A 21,481-nucleotide genomic window follows, 5' to 3' on the forward strand; every position below is an offset into this window, starting at 1 on the left:
CGAGCAAAAACACACCAAAGTGAAAGTCTTTAGTGCTGATGGAAGGTGCAGTAGAGTCATGGGACGGTGCATCCTTTGACTCCGGATCCTACTCAGAGGTGGAGTTATGTCCTCCTGCTGGAGTCTCTTGCAGACGCTGACCTGCTTGAGAGAAGACAAACATGTGGGTTAGGCTGTACAAATTTCATCATGCCAACCATGCATGTTGTCTCCAGAAGTGAACTGTTGATGGAAGACAATCCTCACTCTCTTGCACAGAGACCTCAGTTTCTCCATCCGCTATTGAGCGGCTGCCCTGGGTCCCCAGTGATTCAAGTCCCTCCTCCTCAACTGTCGAGAGAGGTTGAAGTTCTGGAATTCCTCTGCTAGTCTGGGATGTCTCCCTGCTGTTATGGGCCCTCGTAATGCAAGTTGAAAGAGAGGCACAGTCTTACTTTGCAGTGAGATCAACGTGACAGTTCCACTAGTGGAAGCCCCTCATCTCCTACTGGGGTATCATATAGCCCATGCTTGCGTCTGCTCTCGGGACGATAATAGGGGTGAGCTGTGAAAGAAGGTGGTGGCCTGTGGTTGAGATGCAGCCATGCATCTGATAGGATGAGGTGTGATGCCTAACCCCCTCTGCCAATCTACGTACAATGAAGAGCATCAAACAAAAACCTAGCATTTCTACCCATCCTCACACCTGTAATATTCAGCCGTGGTTAGCTGCTGCCCATTATGTCTTGTGCTGTGCTTGATCATTTCAATCCATATTTATCTGTAAAGTCTTTAATCCCAATTGCTACTTCATGTGCACTCAACTACTTTTAATGGAGTTATAATGTTAATATAATGCCGAAGAGATATAATTCACAGTGTCCAATGTAGGTTAGTGAGCATAGGGGTGATGGCTCACTGGACTTGGAGCAAGTTCTAAGGCGGAGTTTTGAATGACCTCCAGTTTATGGAGGATGCAACGTGGGAGGCTGGCCAGGAGTGTGTTGGAGTAGTCATGGCTAGAGGTAGCAAAGGCATGGATGAGGGAGTCAGCAACAGATGAGCTGAGGCAGGGGCAGAGTTGGGTGACGTTTTGGAGGTAAAAATAGACGGTCTTAGTGATGGCACAGATATGTGGTCGGAAGCTTTGCTCTAGGTTGCGAACAGTTTAATTTAGTCTCAGACAGTTGCTAACGAGAGGGATGGAGTCAGTGGTTAGGGAAAGGTGACTGTGGCAGGGACCAAAGACAATAGCTTCAGTCATTCCAGTATTTAGCTGAAGGAAATTTCTGCTCATCCACTACTGAATGCCGGACAAGCAATCTGACCATCTACCAATCTGAAAACTAGTAGGGCATCAACTTTAATGTCATTATTTTTGTTTACTTTTTAAATCAACTACTTCATTTCGGTTTAATCACCTGTTCACACCTGTTCTGCACACTCTAAACAAGGGTGGATTATTACCTTATACACAAATAGTGAATACCACAACAAGCATAGCTTTCTTGAGTGAAGCAGTACAGGCATCCGATACACCCTTGTCACATATGCCTAGAGAATGAAGTTGAGAAGTTCTCATCATGGCATCATAGATCACAAGAATGTAGTTCACGTAAATAACCGCAACTGTTTTACACCTTTGTGAAATGTACCTCTTTATTTTTACTGTAAATATGAAACACTGTTGTAGTTACAACAAAATTATTAAATAGAAGTGTATAATACATTACTCTTGGTCATGGGCCTTGAAGTCCCCCACCCAGAGTACATTCTGTGCCCTTGCTACCCTCAGTGCTTCTTCCAATTGGTGTTCAACATGGAGAAGCACTAATACATCAGCTGAGCTGGTGGGGGGTGGTGGTAGGTGGTAACCATCAGGAGATTTCCTTGCCCATGTTTGACCTGATGCCATGAGTCTTAATTAGGTCCGGAGTCAATTTTGAGGACTGCCAGGGCAATTCCCTCCCGACTATCCTACCAGTGGGACGAGACATACCCAGGGATGGTGATGTCAGGGACATTGTAAGGTATGATTCCATGAGTATGACCATGTCAGGCTGTTGTTTGAGTAGTCTGTGGGACAGCTCTCCCAACTTTGGCACAAGCCCCCAGATGCTAATAAGGAGGACTTTGCAGGGTCGACAGGGTTGGGTTTGCCAATGCCTAGGTCGATGCTGGGTGGCCCGTCCGGTTTCATTCCTTTTCGTAGACTTTGTAGCAATTTTGATGCAACTGAGTGGCTTGCTAGGCCATTTCAGAGGGCATTCAGGAGTCAACCACATTGCTGTGGGTCTGGAGTCATATGTAGACCAGATCAGGTAAGGAGGGCAGATTTCCTTCCCTAAAGGACATTCGTGAACCAGATGGGTTTTTACAACAATCGACAGTGGGTTCACGGTCACCATTAGACTAACTTTTAATTCCAGATTTATGAATTGAATTTAAGTTTCACCATCTGCCGTGGTGGGATTCAAACCCATGTCCCCAGAGCATTCGCCTCGGCCTCTGGATAATAGTGCAGTGTCATTACCACTATTCCACTGTCTCCCCCTGAATAGGATGAGAGGATTGTCCTCTGATGAGAGGTCAAGTAAATTGGGCCTATACTCTCTGGAGTTTAGGAAAGTAAGAGGTAATTTCATTGAAACGTAGAAGATTCTGAAGGGGCTTGACAGGGTAGACACTGAGAGACTGGGGAATATAGAACACAGGGACACAGTCTTAGGATAAGGAGTCAATCATTTAGGACTGAGAAGAGGAAAGATTCCTTCGCTCAGAGTTGTGAATCTTTGGAATTGTCTACCCCAGAGGGTTGTTGATGCTCCATCATTAAGTATATTTAAAGCTGAGATAGACAGATTTTTGGTGTCTCGGGGAATCCAGGGATATAGAGAACAGGTGGGAAAATAGAGTTGAGACAGAAGATCAGCCATGATCACATTGATTGGCAGAGAAGGCTTGTGGGGCCATATGGTCGATTCATGCTGCTATTATAATGTTGTTCTGTTCACATGAGTCACCAGGTCTAATCCCATGCACCTGTTCAATTCCTTTTCTTCATTCTTTCACAACTATCTTTTTGGACTTTCTTGTATCCCAACCTGGAAAATTAATAGCTGACCAACAACTTCAAAAAAACTGACAATTCAAGAACAGCCCTGATTATAAGCATTGATGTTTATAATCCATTGCTTACCCATGTCCAATTCCCCCACCACAGTTCACAGAGTTACTGTACCCCCTCATGGCCCATTTCATGGAGACATTATACCCCATCCTATACTTCATTATTCACAGACACCTCCTTCTCCTCCTGCCTTCCTGGCTCTTAATTGCACTTTTCTCCTTCTCCCCTTCAATCTAATATAGTGGGAAAGGTAATGTAATGTTACTGGACTGGTAACACAGAGGCCTGAGCAAATAATCCAGAGAACATGAATTCAAATTCCAGCATGGGAGTTTGAGAATTTGAACTCCAATTTTCTTTTTAAATCGGGAAATAAATGCCTGATACTTTGAAACTTTTGCAATGGCCCCATGGCTGCCATAAAAGACCCTTCTACTTTGGGTGAGATGTTGGTTGATCATCCTTGTGCTAGTCGGAAAAAGGCGAAGGAAATAAATTTAGATAAGAAGTGAGCTTAAATGCCACAACCACATTCCTAAAGTGCAGGTATCCTTGTAGCAGATGGCATAGATCTGCCATTTGCTCCATGCTGATGTAGGGCCTGTAGAATGAGCTCTCCATGGTCACTGCCAAGTGACTGTGCAGATATGATTGATGGCATAATTGTTGGAGTGGCCTGTCCAGCTGTAGTGCCTGCTGATCTTGGTGCACCTTCTTTCATCTTGTACCACTTCAGTGATGGAACACCACAACTATTTGTGGTGCTTTAAAAGCAAACCCCCTCATTAATATTAATTTGACTTGCTGGTCACCATGGGACTCTTCACTTGGATGCTTCGCTGCCCCTTAAGGTTAAGTGAAAGTTGCTGCTCTAAGAGCTCCTTTCTCATGTCCCCTTTTTTCCCTAAGCTCCTCCTGTACTGACAAAGTTCAGCTGTTTTAAGGACAAGATAAACATTATATACTGTACAAGTAGGAGAGAAAACATTCCCTCCAAAAAAACACTTTGATTGAAAATACCAGCGTAAACAACAGAAGCCAGTACTAAAAGCTATTAAACTGGAAAATAAGAATTAGGTTAAAATGCCTTATACTCTTTTAACAGTTCCATGATCTAAATCCACTTCATTTGGGTGAAGGGCACGTCTAGTGCATCCAATCCTAAGCCATTTAAATGAAGCCCAGACCACTTAGGTGGCCTGCTGGAAAATTGTTCAGATGCAGCTACATGAATCCAAGTCAGATGTTCTGGTCCCCAGTATTTCTTACTCTCCTGAATTATTGATATGGTGATTGAAAATATACCCATATAATCACATTCTAGAGAAAAATGGTTTTATAATATTCAAAATGTGGTTCATAACACAACTTTGATATCAGTTATGCAATGAACAATGAATGGGAATTGAATGCATGGAACAAATTGTTCTCAAATAGAATTTTATCCCTATAGTTGGTGAGTTAGGTGAGTGCTGTTCTATTTGCACTGAGCTAACACAACCATTTCAAAAGATGCACTATTGGTTTTCTACAGTTCATAGGTCATAGAGAGATACAGCACTGAAACAGGCCCTTCGGCCCACCGAGTCTGTGCCGACCAACAACCACCCATTTATACTAATCCTACACTAATCCCATATTCCCTACCACATCCCCACCTTCCCTCAATTCTCTACCACCTACCTACACTAGGGGCAATTTACCATGACCAATTTACCTATCAACCTGCACGTCTTTGGCTGGTTGGTAGAGTCATATCACTTACAACCACTTTCCAATATTGGCTCTCGATATCACTTTAAAAAGTGATGGCTAAAAAGCTGTAAAGTGTTCCTGCACTGAATACAATATGATAGTCTATAATACTAAAAAATTCTGAGTAAATCACCTCTGACAAAATCAACTACTGAAAAAGGATGAAGTACTTCAACAATTCACATCACATTAATCTGTGCAGTAATCTTCTCCTCCGTTCTCCTTGTCCAGTACTTGATGCTCTTGAAATCTCAGTATCATTTTCCGTTACTCATAAACCTAACTGAAAATTTTAGCAGGGATAGGAATTTCAGCCAAGGTTGCGTAATGTAAGTGGCACCTGGCAGCGTATCGAACTTGGCTGTTGAAATATGTGACAAAAACAAGCGGTAACATTGCCCCATTAATGATCTCTAAGAATCCTAATACTGCATGAAAATCTTAATTTCTAAGTAACAGCAGCCATTTTAAGCCCTAACAATAAAGCACATGAATTGATGGTATTAAGGCAAGTTTCACATTCTCACCACACTCTGTGTAAAGAAACTCCATCTTAAAATTCTTTATTTACTGTGTTAGGGCTATTGTTTATTTATGCTCCCTTGTTCAGGAATCACTCACATGGAAACAGTTTCTCTACATCCATCCTACCAAACCTGTTCATTTCAAAGACATCTACTAGATCTCCACTTAATTTTCTCCTTTTCCAGAGTGTTTCCAGAGAAAAGAACCCAAATTGCTGCAACTTCCTTGATTGTTGCATCCCCTCAATTTTGGTATCATCTTTTAAAGTTTTTTCTGCACTTTCTCCAGTGTTTCAATACCTTTTTTGCATTATGGAGACTAGAACTGCACACAGTGGACTGAATTTAGTGAGCCCATAGTGGGTCCCAGCAACAGACCTGGAAATGGGCGCCTTCCGCTAGTCATGTGGGCAGCTGGCCCACCGCAATCACGCGGTGGACAGCCAGTTGTAATAGTAGAAGCACGGGGCCCGGCCAATCATGTGGTGGGGACAGGACCAAAGTCACCGAATACGGCATCGGATGACTCTGGAGCAGGTGCTCGCACCATATTTAAAGCCCTGCCAGCCCTGCTTGCATTGCTGCCATGGACTTATTTACAGCGCTCTCTGGTGAAACTGTTGCAGTTGTGAAGCCTGGATGCTGCAGGATGGCAGAGGCAAGACATAGGGTGGCCCACGGTTTAGCAATGCCTCCCTCCAGATTCTCCTCTAGGCTGCAAGGGAAAGACGGGAGGCTCTCTTCCCCAGCAATGGCAAGAAGAGGTCCTCCTGCCTGACCAAGCAAACCTGGATGGAAATCGCTGAGGGGGTCAGCAGCCATAGGGTCACCTCTGGACATGGGTACAGTGCCACAACAGGGTCAACAACCTCCTTCATTCTGCCAAAGTGACTGTTCCATACGCCTCTCCTTTTTAGTTATTGCATGTGGCTACACGGGAAGAAGTGAGCATATTTAAAAAAGTGTACTGTGTCTGTTACTGGGTTCACATTCTTTTGGCTGTCCACTATACTTATATGTTTTGTTGCAACTTCTGTAGTAAACTGTGTACTGATATGTTAGAGTATAAACTGAGCAGCACTTGGGTAAAGAAAATGGCCCTCTTAAATTCTGTTCAGCAGAGCAGGCTGAGCATCATTGTGCAGTGCTAGATGCAACATTGGACTATTGACTAGGAGTCCTAAGTTTTAGCTGACTCTTGGGTATCCCCTAGAGGTTGAATTGCCTTTTTTGTCTGCCTAGATATATATGCGTAAATGTAATGTCATAGCTGAAGAGTAAAATGACTTAAAACTGCTTTTTTGCAGAAACGTTATTTTAGTGATTGCTATTGATTTCAACAAAACTGATTATGGGAAAGTCCACCATAAATATATTTATGACATTCTATAAGCAGGGTGCATGAACCAGTTAACTTCAAATATAATTTCTTTAAGGTTAGAAATAATCTGATCTTTTTCACAATATGGCACTGTTGAGGAAGGAAATGGAATTTGCTATTTATATCGACAGAAATAAATTCCTTAAGTTTCTTTCTCCTACAGTTACACATAAAAACATCAATACATTATTAATTCTACATATTAAAATAGATCAAGTGTATTTGTATCTTATACTACTTTTGACACATGTAGAAAACCCTCACTATGATTAAGTATCCAAACTGCAGAGAAATCGACCAGGATTCAGTTTCTGTTTATCAGAAAGATTATAAACATTAACCCCTCCTTCCCACCCATTTATCTTAAATCCAGGAACTTGAGCACAGGTTGGCAGCTGACGATGCTTTGAAAATTCCCAAGGGTAAAAGGGTAGTCCTAGAGTGTATCCAGCTAATAGTGCATGACTTACTGGGATAGAATACTGGTAAGCTTCCTATTGCTTGTCCATCTAGGACTGGTTTATCTGTTAGAACATCAGATCATTTTGATTTGGAGTGTATTTGTATGTATGATGCTTTCAAATCATTTAATGTGACCCATGTACTCTATGATTCAGTTCTTTACTTTGTAACTCATAGGTAATTATCACACAGCACAACAGATGTCAGCTTTGACTCAGTGGTAGAGCTCTCGCCTTTGAGTTGGAAAGTTGTGGGTTCAATCCTCATTCCAATATTGAGGGAGGGCTGCACTGGTGGAGGTGCCATCTTTTGGATGATCTGTTGAACCAAAGTCCCATCTGCCTTATCTGGTGGACATATAGGATCCCATGGCACTATTCAAAGTTGAGCAGAGGAGTCCTGTTTGCAACCATAAGAAGTGTATTATGCTGGTCAGTGCATGTTTTCTGTTAGCAGTCATAATTTGTTCATTTTGTGTCAGACCTGTGGCACTTTTATTCCAACCAGCCCATCAGGTCACAGCGTGGCTACTTGGGAACAATAAGTGACTTATAATGAGAGCCATGCCGCCACCACAAATGTCATTGAGTAGACTTTCAGGGTGCCTGAGCAATACTTCCTTCACCTGGAACATGCAGAAACAACTCTGCCATACAGCCCTAACTATGTATCCAGATTTGTGGTCATGTGCTGCACTTGGGTAAAGGTAGGTGTGGTCATGTGCCGCCACGCATCAACATACCTTGTACAAGCAATGATGCCAAAGACCAGCACTTCGCAATGTCTCTACAACGATTACTCCCCACCAAGAGTTTACCAGAAGAGCCGATGCTGGTATCGTTGAGCTTAGCGACTTCCAAACTTCTACCATCTACGAAGCAACAGAAGCATCATTTGGTAAATGTGGAACCTGTAACAAGGACTGGTTTGAGACCTACTGAGCTGTGATGACATCTGTCATCGATGCAAAAAACAAGACTACATGATGCACAACATAAACCCAACAGTTAAGACACTGCATGACTTGAAAGTAGCTAAGGCAGATGTGCAAAAGACAGGGGAGATACTGCACAAGCAAACACTGGATCAACTTGTGTCAAGAAATCCAAACTGCCTGTGACAGTGGTAATCTACAAGCTATGTATGAAGGGATCAAGAGGGCACTTGGCCCTGCCATCACCGAAGTTGCTCCCCTGAAGTCGGCAGATAGCGAAGTACTCACTGACAGAAGTCAACAGATGTCTCGCTGGGCTGAACACTACTGTGAGCTGTACTCCTATGAGTCGGACGTCTCCCAGCCCATGCTTGACGCTTTCCTGCAGCTTCCTGTCATTGAATGAGTTAGATGAAGAACTCTCATCACTTCAGCTCGAGAGGGCCATAGACTGCCTAGTGAGCAAAAGGACACTGGGCAAGAACAGAATCTCAGCTGAACTGCTCAAGAATGGAAAGTCCCATCTATTGCCATACCTTTATGACCTCCTCAGCTGGATGGTAGGCTCCGTTCCACAGAAGATGCATAATGCAAAAATCATCATCTTCTTCTTCTTTGGCCTCCTTATCTCGAGAGACAATGGGTAAGCGCCTGGAGGTGGTCAGTTGTGTGTGGAGCAGCACCTGGAATGGCTATAAAGGCCAATTCTAGAGTGACAGGCTCTTCCACAGATGCTGCAGAAAAATTTGTTTGTCGGGGCTGTTACACAGTTGGCTCTCTCCTTGCGCTTTTGTCATATACATCACAGTATACAAAAACAAAGGCGACAGAGGAGACTGCAACAACTAAAGGGACATCTTGCTCCTCAGCGTCACAGGGAAAGCCATTGCCAGGATCATACCATTCTAGAGGGTGAGGGTAAACAGCTGGAGGTTGTGGTCCACATTGGTACCAACGATATAGGAAGAAAGAGGGATGAGATCCTGGAGGCTGAGTTTAGGGAGTTGGGAATGAGATTAGCAAGTAGGACCTCAAAGGTAGTAATTTCCGGATTGCTCCCACGCCCATGTGCTAGTGAGGATAGAAGTAGGAAAATACACCGGATGAATGCGTGGCTGGAGAGATGGTGCAGGAGGGAGGGCTTCAGATTTTTGGGGCATTGGGACTGGTTCTGGGGAAGGTGGGACCTGTACAAGCCTTCCTTGCAGGAAGGTTTGCTTGTGCTGTTGGGGATGGTTTAAACTAGTTTGCAGGGGGATGGGAACCTGAGTGCAGTCTTAGATAGCACAGTTTCAGGGCAGGGAACAGGAGGCAGAAAATTAGTGAGTGACTCTGAAGGACAGAAGAAGCAAAGGTTAAAAAGTGTGCGGCGCAAGAATTTGGCAGTGTTAAAGGGTATTTATTGGTTCCCTTACTTGAGGAAGGATGTAGTTGCTTTGGAGGCAGTTCAGAGGAGGTTCACTAGATTAATTCCAGAGATGAGGGGTTTGTCTTATGAAGAGAGATTGAGCAGTTTAGGCCTTTACTTTCTGTAGTTTAGAAGAATGAGAGGAGATCTAATTGAGGTATACAAGGTAATTAAGGGGATTAACAAAATAGACGTAGAGAGGATGTTTCCTCTTGTGGGGCAATCTAGAATGAGAGGTCATAGTTTTAGGATAAGGAGTAGCAGATTTAAAACAGAAATGAGGAGAAATTACTTCTCTCACAGGGTCGTGAGTCTGTGGAATTCACTACCCCAGAGTGCGGTGGATGCTGGGACATTGAGTAACTTTAAGGAGGAGATAGACAGATTTTTAATGAGTAATGTGTTGAAGGGTTATGGAGAACAGGCAGGAAAGGGAAGTTGAGGCTGAGATGAGATCAGCCATGATCGTATTGAATAGCGGAGCAGGCTCGAGGGGCTGAATTGCCTACTCCTGCTCCTGGTTCTTATGTTCTTATTTAAATGCAAGGAGTATAGTAAATAAAGCCGATGAGTTGAGGGCACAGATTGACAAATGACAACATGATATTGTTGCTATAATGGCGGAAACTTGGCTTAAAGAGGAGCCAGAATGGCAGCTCAACATCCCTGGATATAGAGTTTTCGGGCGGGACAGAGAGGGTGATAAAAAAGGAAAGGGTGTAGCATTTTTAGTTAAGGAATCAATAACAGCTTTGAGGAGAGATGATATGCAAAATGAATCATCAAACGAGGCCATATGGGTGGAGCTCAGAAATAAAATAAACATTACTATAGACCTCCAAATAGTGAGAGGGAGATAGTAGAACAAATATGTAGGCAAATTTCTGAGTGCCAAAACTATAGGGCAATAATAGTTGGGGAGTTCAACTGCCCTAATATCAACTGGGATACAAACAATGTGAAGGGCACAGAGGGCACAAAATTCTTGAACTGCATTCAAGAGAACTTTCTTTGCAAGCATGTAACAAGCCCAACAAGAGGGGGCGCAATTCTAGATTTAGTCATCAGTAATGAATCTGGGCAAGTGGATGAAGCAACAGTGGGTGACCATTTTGGAGATAGTGACCATAATACAGTTAGTTTTAGCATAATCATGGAAAAGGACAAAGGTAAAATAGGAGAAAAGGTTCTAAATTGGGGGAAGGCAAATTTTACGAAACTGAGAGGTGACCTGGCGAAAGTGGACTGGATACAGCTACTTGAAGGAAATCCGTGGCAAACCAGTGGGAGGCATTCTGAACTGAGATAATACAGGCACAATGTAGGCATGTCCCCATGAAGATTAAGGGTGGTACTGCCAAATCTACAGCCCCCTGGTTATCTAGAAGCTTACAGGGCAAGTTAAAACAGAAAAAGAAAACTTACAATGAACACAAATATCTTAATACTTTAGAAAGCATAGAGGAGTATGGAAAGTGCAGGGGTGAAGTAAAAAAGGAAATTAGGAAAGCAAAGAGAGGGCATGAAAAATTATTGGCAGGTAAAATCAAGGAAAACGCAAAGATGTTTTATCAGTACATTAAGAGCAAGAGGATAACTAAGGAAAGTATAGGGCCTATCAGAGATGTACGAAGATGCGTGGATGCAAAAGATGTGGGCAGGGTTCTTAATAAGTTTTTTGTTTCTGTCTTCACAAAGGAGAGGGTTGATGTAGACATTGTAGTTAAAGAGGAGTGTAAAATATTAGATTTGATAAGCATAATGAGAGAGGAAGTACTAGAGGGTCTGACATCCCTGAAAGTGGATAAAGTGCCAGGGCCAGATGGATTGCATCCCAGGTTGTTAAAGGAATCCAGGGAGGAAATAGCTGATGCACTGAGGATCATCTTCAAATCCTCACGAGATACAGGTGAGGTACCAGACGATTGGAGGTCTGCGAACCTTGTACCATTGTTTAAAAAGGGTGCGAGGGATAGGCCAAATAATTATAGGCCAGTCAGTCTGAGCTCAGTGGTGGGTAAATAGTTAGAATCTATTCTGAGGGACAGGATAAACTGCCACTTAGAAAGGCACGGATTAATCAGGGATAGTCAGCACGGATTTGTTAGGGGACGGTCATGTCTTACTAACTTGATTGAGTTTTTTGAGGAAGTAACAGGGAGGATTGATGAGGGTAGTGCAATGGATGTGGTCTACATAGATTTTAGTAAGGCATTTGACAAGGTCCCACATGGCAGACTGGTTAGTAAAATGAAAGTCCATGGGATACAGGGAAATGTGGCAGGTTGGATCCAGAATTGGCTCAGGGCCAGGAAACAAAGCGTAGTAGTCGACGGATGTTTTTGCAAATGGAAAGCTGTTTCCACTGGCGTTCCATGGGGCTCAGTGTTGCGTCCCTTGCTGTTTGTGATATATATTAATGATTTGGACTTAAATGTGGGAGGCATGATTGGAAAATTTGCTGATGACACAAAAATTGGCCGTGTTGTTAATAGTGGATAGCTGTTGACTCCAGAATGATATTACTGGTTTGGTTGAGTGGGCGGGTAAGTGGCAAATGGAATTCAATCCAGATAAGTGTGAGGTAATGCATTTGGGGAGTGCAAACTAAGCAAGGGAATACACAATAAATGGGAGGATATTAAGATGGGTAGAAGGAGTGAGAGACCTTGGAATGCATGTCCACAGGTCCCTGAAGGTGGCAGGACAGGTAGATAGAGTGGTGAAGAAGGCATATGAAATGCTTTCCTTCATTGGCTGAGGTATAGAATACAAAAGCAGGGATATGATGTTGGAACTGTATAAAACGCTGGTTAGGCCACAGTTGGAGTACTGCGTATAGTTCTGGTCATCATATTACAGGAAGGACATAATTGCTCTGGAGAGAGTACAGAGGAGATTTACAAGAATGTTGCCAAGGTTTGAAAGTTGCAGCTGTGAGGAAATATTGGATAGGCTAGGGTTGTTTTCCCTGGAATTGAGGAGGCTGAGGGGTGACTTAATTGAGCTGTACAAAATTATGAGGGGCCTAGATAGAATGTACAGGAGGGATCGGTTTCCCCTGGCAGGGAGGTCAGTTACCAGGGGACACAGATTTAAGGTGATTGTAGAGAGATTAGAGGGGACATGAGGAAAAACTTTTTCACCCAGAGGGTGGTGGGTGTCTGGAATTCACTGCCAGGAACGGTGGTGGAGGCAGAAACCCTCAATTCTTTTCGAAATTACCTGGACATGTACCTGAAGTGCTGTAACCTGCAAAGCTATGGACCAGGTGCTGGTAGGTGGGATTAGATTGGCTGGCTAGTTTTTTCAGCCAGCACGGACACGATGGGCCGAATGGCCTCCTTCTGTGCCGTAATTGTCATATGGTTCTATACTTAAAAGATTCCATCTACTTGCAGACCGAATGTGCCTGGAATCACAGTACGCTTTCTGTGCCAGCAGATCTATTGTGGATATGATCTGCATACGCCAGCTACAAGAGAAGAGAAGGGAACAGTTATATCCCTTTGCCTTACTTTTGTAGATCTCACTAAGGCATTTGGCAGGGCTCTGCAAGATTTTGGGAAAAATTGGCTGTCCACCGGAATTTCTCAGTCTCATCTGCTCCTTCCATGAAAACATGCACTTCTGACAGTCTCGAAATGAAAATTGGAGTGAAAACAGGGCTGTGTCCTAGCCCCCACTCTGTTTGGCATCTTCTTCTCCATGCTGCTGACCTTTGCCTTCCCTGCACATATGGAAGGAGTCTACTTGCATACTAGGTCAAACGGCAGGCTCTACAATCTATCAAGGCTGGAAGCGAAGACAAAAACACATCACGTCCTGATCAGGGAACTCTGCACCGATGATGCTGTGTCAGTTGCTCACACGGAAACTAAGCTACAAGGGCTCATAGTCGTCTTTCCCATGCCTGTAACATGTTCTCCCTGACTATAAGCGTCAAGAAAAGCATGGTCATGAGACAAGGTGTTGCATCTCCACCGCTGATCATACTAACACCCCACTGGAAGTGGTTAGCAAATTCTGCTACCTCTGATCCACAGTAACGTCTGTCCTTTGATGCAGGATTCGATACGTGCGGAGGAAAAGCCGACTCATGAAACATGCATGGGAGAACACCAAGCTGATGCTTAGGCCAAAGCTGATGGTTTATGAGACCTGTGTTCTCAGAACCTTGCTGTATGGCTGTGAAACATCGGCGACTTACAGCTTCCAGGAAAAGATGCTGAACAATTTCCATCTTAGCTGTCTGCGGCACATTATGGGTATGTCCTGACAGGACAAAATAACAAATGCAGCTATCCTCACAAAGGCAGAGCTCCCAAGTGTGGTGGCACTAGTCAAACAGAGAGGGCTTTGGTGGATTGGGTACAGCCGCAGGATGGAGGAAAGTCGTATACCCAAGGACCTTCAAATGGTGAGGTAGCCAGAGCCAGCCAACCAGTGGGGCACCCAAAGCTCTGCTTCAAGGCTGCCTGCAAGCGTGACATGTAGGCCCTAAACATTGACTGTCACATCTGGGAGTCACTAGCTGGCCAAAGAGGGAAATGGCAACGCCTTATGTGGGCTGGCGCACACCTCCACAACGACCAGTGCTTACAGGAGCTTGGCAATAGGCACCAATGCCAAAAGCAACGACCTAAAACTTCACCTGGCAGCTTCATGTGTGGCACTTGTGGCAGAACCTGCCTCTCAAGGACTGGCCTCCACAGCCATCAGCAAAGGTGCACCATATGAAGACATCGCATCGAAATGTATAGTTTGCTGCGTGTCCATCATTTCTCTTATATGGAAGGATGCCAGCCAGGCTGTATGCTGCATAACTGCTATAGTCAGAGACCAGCCCTCACCACCACCTGGTTAACAAGAAGTGGAGGATGAGGAGCAGGATATTGAAGAGCAGCACAAAGATGAGAAAAGGCAAGAACAGTGCAAACCTCAACAATTTCAGCAGCTGAAGTTAAAGGATATGGGTTAGCCTTTAGTGTAAAGAGAAAGAAGAGAGATATGATTGATGGTTGAAGGCTGCAATTTGCTGGGCAGCGTGTGTAGGGTGAGAAAAGTGCGAAGGGATGAAGAGAATAAGCTGTGAAGTAACCTCCTTCAGTGTTAGAATGCACCATAGGCATGACTAACCAACACTTGCAATGGTCAACACATCATCTCATGGGCACAGGGTGTGTTGGCATGTTTGGCCTCCTCTGGTCACTGCCTTCTGTCTTGTGTCTGTGAACCTGGGTGTCCTCTCTTGACCTCTTGCAGCCTTTTTTATATTTTTCCTTACTGTCTGCAGCCACATTGCACCTCCCCTTTCAGAGGGGCTGGCTGCTTTTAAATGATTGCTGTCAGTAATGCTCGATTTCATTCCCCAAACAGGCGCACAGCCTATCGGCAGCCTGGGTTGTACTGGTTGAACATCTGGCTCATTATAATGAACTGCTGGCACAAATTTCACATCCTTGCCCTGATGTGAACAGGGGCATGTAGCGTGTGCACTACTAACTGTCTGCTTTTTTGTGGGCACCATGAAATGTATAGATCATTGTCCCAGATTCTGCCATCAGCGGTGAAGCGGCAGAGTTTGTCGCTGACTGCAGTGAGAAATATGAACTTACCTGGTTTGAGAATTTCCACTTCTTGCTGCAGCATGGTCTACTGACGAAATAATCTGAGGCCCAGCAGCGTGGCACATTGCCAGAGAAGCCATGCCCCCAAAGATGTCACAAGCTGAAGACACAGCCCTTGAGGTCAGTCTTCAGCTCAAAGGCAGGAGTGTTTTATTATGATTTTAAATAATTTTAAATAAAGACTTTTTAAAACTGTCATGCTTTTAAATAATGAGACAGAGGGAGAAGGGGAAAAAGTCTGAGAGAGGGAGGAAGACAGATACAGAGAGACAAAAAGGGAGACACAGAGTTAGAGAGGAGAGAGACACTGAAACAGATACAGAGAGGGAGAGAAACTGGGGCTGATTCCCTAGACACCGAGAGCGGGAGACAGACACCAGACCCAATGTGAAGAAATGTTACTTTTCTCATTTGGTTGATAAATATGCTAAGTCAAGTAGCAGGATGTGCTTGTTGAAGGGCAAATCTCCTTAAAGTACCCCTATGGGCGATTTGGGTTTCACGTCTTTACCAAGGATTGTAGAGCACTTTGAAGTATGAGCGCTGCAGTGTATTAGCTTGAGTAACGAGTTCATTGTCACTAACTGATCCAAATTTAATGCATGGCGGATAAACAAGAGGGAATTGTGGAACACCAAAAATCTTCAACTTGTGACATGAATCTTTGAATAAGTGAAATATTGTGGTTTGGCTTGTTTTGAATGAAAGTCAGGCGTTCTTTTAATATATTTTTGTCAGAATAAATATTTCAAGAAAATGAATCTTTTACAGGCAGTCCTTAGCGGGACTATAGGCTAAGAATTACAGATAAGACGGTTAGCAGACACAATTAACGCTTTTGTATGGCATTCCTTTAAACGCTGTCTTAAACTCATGGTTAGAACCTCTTGTTAAGGGAATGAAAGAACTTCATATGATCTTGTTAAGCATTCATTTGCCCACATCACCAATACTAGCATCATATTGGATGTGACACAAGCAGAGTATGTTCAGCAACTGACAGGAACATATGTAGCTATTTTCTTTTGTAAATACTAAATTGGTATCGCTCAGAAAAAAAACTCTTAAAATGGATGGCTGTCGAAACAATCATATTTGTCTTACAAGACATTTAAGCTGTCAGACAAAATTATTTTGGATTTTTAAAAAAGAATTTTATGTGTTGAGTTAGTTTTAATTCCGTGAAAAACCTAAAGCATTGGATATTTAAGCTGATGGCATGCAAATCACTAAACTGTGGTCTGAGCTTTAACCTGGACACTATTCATATCTGTGCTCTATTTCCAGAAACTTTTCTGGTGTGGGGGAGGGAGCTAGGTTGGGGGGGGGGGGGGGGGTGGCGGGGAAGAGAATACATGAACACTGAATTAAGTTCATTTTTGCCATATAAACAAACTCCAGTTAGATTTTTGATGAGTTTAAAACCAAATGTTTTCACTGTCAGTTACATTCTCCTAAGACTCGCTGAGATCCTTCTGCTTATTGTAAAGTTAATTGGCCGATCCAATCCCCAGCAGGCTTTACACCTGCTAATATCGACTCTTAACACAATGCATATAACAATCTGTGCAAGGTGTGGTCAATTAGCGCAAATTCACGCAGTACTGGTCCCTGCCGCTTTAAAGAGCGACCTGGTGGGACCAACATCGTATGCTTTTCTGCAGCCCATTGAGGTACACCGCAACTTTCAGATTTTGGTGCATCTATGATCCCTGGAAGTTACAGTGCCATTGCGACCCTCAATAGTGAAGAACATCTGAGTGTTCACTGCTATTGGGATTGCAAAATCCAGGCCATAATGTCTAATTGACTTAGATTTTTTTTATTCTCTAAGGATGTTTCATTTCCATGTATGCATGCAGAATTGAAGTTGAGCCTTGACCACCTATGTGCTACAAGAGCTGAAATATAGCAATAATTCATTCACTTGTGTCCACGTTGATAGCTTTACCTGCTCTGAAATCAATTCTAACAATGTTCAAGTTGCCACTGATTTAACTTCTGTATGTTTAGTGTATGTATCTGGAACCTGTTACGACCAGGTGAGGCGCAGGGGTCTAGGGTTCCCCTCTCAGCCTTTTCCTGGTTTGGCTGTAAAAGGATTTATTTTTTAAAACATCGTGTTTTTACCTTCCTCCTCAATGAATCCCTACTCACTGCTCTCTAATTGTGATTGCAAAGAAATCAACCAGACAGGTTTTCTCAGATTTAAACAAGCAACTCTAATTCACTTAAAACTACTAAAAATATGTGACGTGACCACACTAGCATGCATACGTGATAAACACATGCAAATAGAGACAGAGGAGGAGAAAGAAGGGGGAAGGTTTGAAGTAATAGCTAGGGTTCAGTTACTGGTTTTGGATTGAATGTGAAGTCTTTGATTGAAGTTAAGTCTTGCAGTTCTCGTTGGGGCCCAGTGCACATTTGCAAACTTGTTTCGCTGGTCTTCTGTCTTGAGGCTTAAGTTACTTCCATGGGTACCTGGAACTTTGTGAGAGAGACAGGGAGAGAGGTGCTCTCTTCTTGACGTTCGCTTGCAGTCTCTTCCCAAAACTGTTCTGTGTCAGGCACAATTCAAAAATCCCCCAGGTTGACCAGCAGGTTAGTCATGTGACTATTTCCTTGTTTAGAGCTGCCTTGCCTGCGAGATGTGTGGATTACGTCAAGCTTACCAGGCACTCGCAATGGTGGAGTGGGGGTGGAATGCTGGCTCAATGACTCTCAATGCCTCTTGATCGTCACTATGGACAAAAATCCATCTGGCTAATTGAATTAGGAAATACTTCCATTGTTGTCTTCATGCAACTGTCTTTTAGAATGCAAGTGTGCTATGTTTTCAGCCACTGTTGTGGTCTTTTTAAACAAGTTATTTCAAGTCCAGTAACAGTTCAAAAATAATGTTCCATATGACAAAATTAATATGTCTCATTTTAGCAGGTGTGGTTTCCGTCACAAATCTTGCACATGCCCAGACCACTAGAAGCAGGAACATTGTTATGACCATGGGGCAGCGCAGTGGTTAGCACCGCAGCCTCACAGCTCCAGCGACCCGGGTTCAATTCTGGGTACTGCCTGTGCGGAGTTTGCAAGTTCTCCCTGTGTCTGCGTGGGTTTTCGCCGGGTGCTCCAGTTTCCTCCACAGCCAAAGACTTGCAGGTTGATAGGTAAATTGGCCATTATAAGTTGCCCCTAGTATAGGTAGGTGGTAGGGGAATATAGAGACAGGTGGGGATGTGGTTGGAATATAGGATTAGTATAATCGGCACAGACTCGGTGGGCCGAAGGGCCTGTTTCAGTGCTGTATCTCTAAATAAATAAAAAATAAAAATAAAATCTGTCTTGTTTATTGCTAAGATTTTTTTGATAAACAGTCCCTTCTTCTATACAGCTTTATACCTATGGTTCTCCTAATTTAAATTCACAAAAAACTGCCTAGTATGTGTTTGTATTTCTGCTTTTGTAACTTAAGGATGTGTATTAGAATGAATTGTTGGTAGTCACTTCTTTGAGTGCTTTTAGTGCAAGTGTCACCAATACGACGCCTTTAAATAATAAGAGCCATTGCTATCTTTAAAATTCTTTTGTTCTCACAATGAATGCTACTGGCATCAGAAGGTGAGCTGAACTGCATTAGACTCAGAAATGTCAGCCTGGAAGGAGGCTATTTGGTCCCTATGAAGGCACTTCTGGTCCTGACAATGAGAGAGTTTAATTAACATCAGCACAGTTATATTCGTTGTTTCAGCTTCAAATGTGCATTTTAATTTAGTTCCCTTGACCTGTCAGCATTCCTTTTTGCTCAAGTCAATTCCATCAGTTGTCTAATCAGTACTCAGCTTTTTAAATTATACTAGTGACCCTCCTGTGGCATTGCTTGCTTGTGATGTTTACCTGTTAATTTTAACCTGTCCCTGCATGGTCATTGCATTAAATAGGCAAAACCAGGTAAATGAAGGTATTTGTAAACAGTGAAGGTGTGCAATCCATTGGCTGCAACGCAGAGCTGAGCAGATCCAGGTTAATGAAGTGAGGGGAGGGCCACATTGGCCGGGTTAATTTTGAATTGCCAGAATAAACAATATCTGTCCCATTTGTGGAGAACCTCCACTGGTCCATTTAAGGGCTTCTGTTTAGGCCACTGTATGTCAAATTGCATCGATGTCCTATTGACGCCATAGGATCCTGATCTGAATTGTATATTTATTCTCCTGCCTGTTTCTGGCAGGGGCCTTGGCTGCCTATCTGGAAGTCTCAATCAAAATGGCAGTAGCAGAACATTGGTGGGGGAGTTCTGCAAAGTTTGAGTACGCTACCACACCAACTAGCAAATCACGTGTGGTATTGCTCATGGTGAGTCCAAGATTGCATTGTTGCACTCTGACTGTCTCTCTGAAGTAAAAATTGGAACTTAAAAAAAAGTGTTTATAGCCTAAGGAAAGATACCTGCATTGAGTGAATCATAGTAATGCATGCTGGGAGATAGTCCACACTGTGACTGCAGCATCCTGGGATTGCAGGCACAATGTAGTTAGTAAAGTGTAGAGTGAAATTGCTAGAAAGAATTTCAGCTTCAAGTCTACTTTTTGGAGAGAAGCTGAGGCCTCCAAATAAAAATAATTGGTATTAAAGACAGTTATCATGATGGGCTGAATGGACTTCTGTGTTGTATGAGTGTATGAATGTGTGTTAGTAATTGGCATCTTTAATTCTGATAAGGAACTGACTGAATGTTGCGTCATGACTGTAACTTGCACAATGTCCTGTGGGAACATACTGCAATAGGTCTTTACATGTATATTTTGTGCAATATATTTCCCAGAAAGGGCAATCTATTCATCACTAAATGCTGTAAATAGAGCATCTTCTGTAAAATAACAAAAAATACAAAATAATTTGGAATTTATGTATTATGGCCATTGATAATTTTTCTCGTCCATCCTCGGTACCAAATTATTAAAGGGTAAGTGCTTATGAAAAGCGAATCTATATTTTCGAATTTCATTGCGCACACTAGAGAAAGGATTAGCATCTAAGGAGTTAACTGTATGTTCTATAAATGCGCTGCAATGCTTATGGTATAGTGTGTCCTTCGACAATCTGATCAGGCTTTGAGTGCTGATTTTCAGCAGAGTTGTGTTTAGCACAGGCAAGGGTGGAGCCTAATCACATGCATTCAGCAGAGAAAGAGAGCGCTACACATTCACTAGTGTCACAGCTGCATCACTGGGGAAACACACAAGAGTGCGGCATCAGCACCTTTTGCAGCCTTCTAAGCGGGACTTAGCTGGAAACCTTTGTATTCACGTTGCTAGTGCATTATTTCCATCTGATAATTCCGACTGAAGGATTAATGGTTTACTGACAGAGCTACTGGTCTTCACAGTACTGTCCAAGGATATGCCTGTGATCTGAAGAAGGACAACATTAAGATTACAAAAGCATATGAAATAGAGGTGAAGACCCTATTTAACAAAATAACATTTGGTGAACTGCCCTGCATGTTGTTGAACATGTAGAACAAGATATTGGTGATTATATTTTGCTGGAAATCTATTTTAGTCTTGGGGATTTGTCTGTACTGTCTCAAAAATCCAATCATTTGTAATGTTGTTGCTGTGTATACTGAAGACCGTCAGCTAGTGGATAGAAGCACTCAGAGCCCTGCAGAAATATAACCAGGTACAGTATTTGTGTTGTGTTAAATGTATGCATTACCTCTAGATTTACTGCATAATTTATTTAGAATCTTTGTTTAATTTGGAACTACACAATCAAACACTGAAATTTTGTGCATTATATTTGTGATTTCAGTTTTATGTTTTTTATGTGCAGTGCTGTACATGCTTTACATCAAGATTTATTGTATACATATTCAGTATTTACTGTCATTGTCTTCAGATGCTTATGCAGTATTTTGTGTGTAGCCGTCTTAAGGGGAGGGATAATTCTAGTAGAACTGTATCAGAGGTTAGAAATGAGTATCTTTGTAACAATTTTATATTTCTGGTATCTGATTGCAGTTATTAATTAGTACAATTTGAGCATTATTTTATTTGGTTACAGCATACAGTAATCTTGCCTTTTGTTTTACATACTGTAGGTAGGGCCCATTCCATAGCGCCTGTCATTGTCATCCTGTTTGTACAATATTCAAACAGAAATGGAAAATAATTGTTTTCAGCAATTGTTAGGTGATTCTACATAAGGAGTATTCATAGAAATTGTGTTATACTGTAGCGGGGGTTATTTAGGACATGAGGACCAAAGAATTTCAC

At 42.8% G+C, this 21,481-nt stretch overlaps 1 protein-coding gene across 4 annotated transcripts in view; it reads left to right on the plus strand.

The window, feature by feature from the left end:
- Positions 1–21,481, plus strand: part of cyth1b (cytohesin 1b) — a 295,924-nt gene that overhangs the window by 132,205 nt on the left and 142,238 nt on the right. Inside the window, exon 1 of one of the 4 annotated variants that reach the window (XM_068058352.1) lies at positions 20,697–20,885. The exons of the other annotated variants lie outside the window; for them this stretch is intronic. The gene's annotated coding sequence lies outside the window, so the exon portion shown is untranslated. Of the gene's footprint in view, positions 1–20,696; positions 20,886–21,481 lie in introns of those variants that run through there. 4 annotated transcript variants of the gene reach the window in all.

The sequence above is a fragment of the Heterodontus francisci genome, chromosome 26, assembly GCF_036365525.1.
Source record: "Heterodontus francisci isolate sHetFra1 chromosome 26, sHetFra1.hap1, whole genome shotgun sequence".
Taxonomy (NCBI): domain Eukaryota; kingdom Metazoa; phylum Chordata; class Chondrichthyes; order Heterodontiformes; family Heterodontidae; genus Heterodontus; species Heterodontus francisci.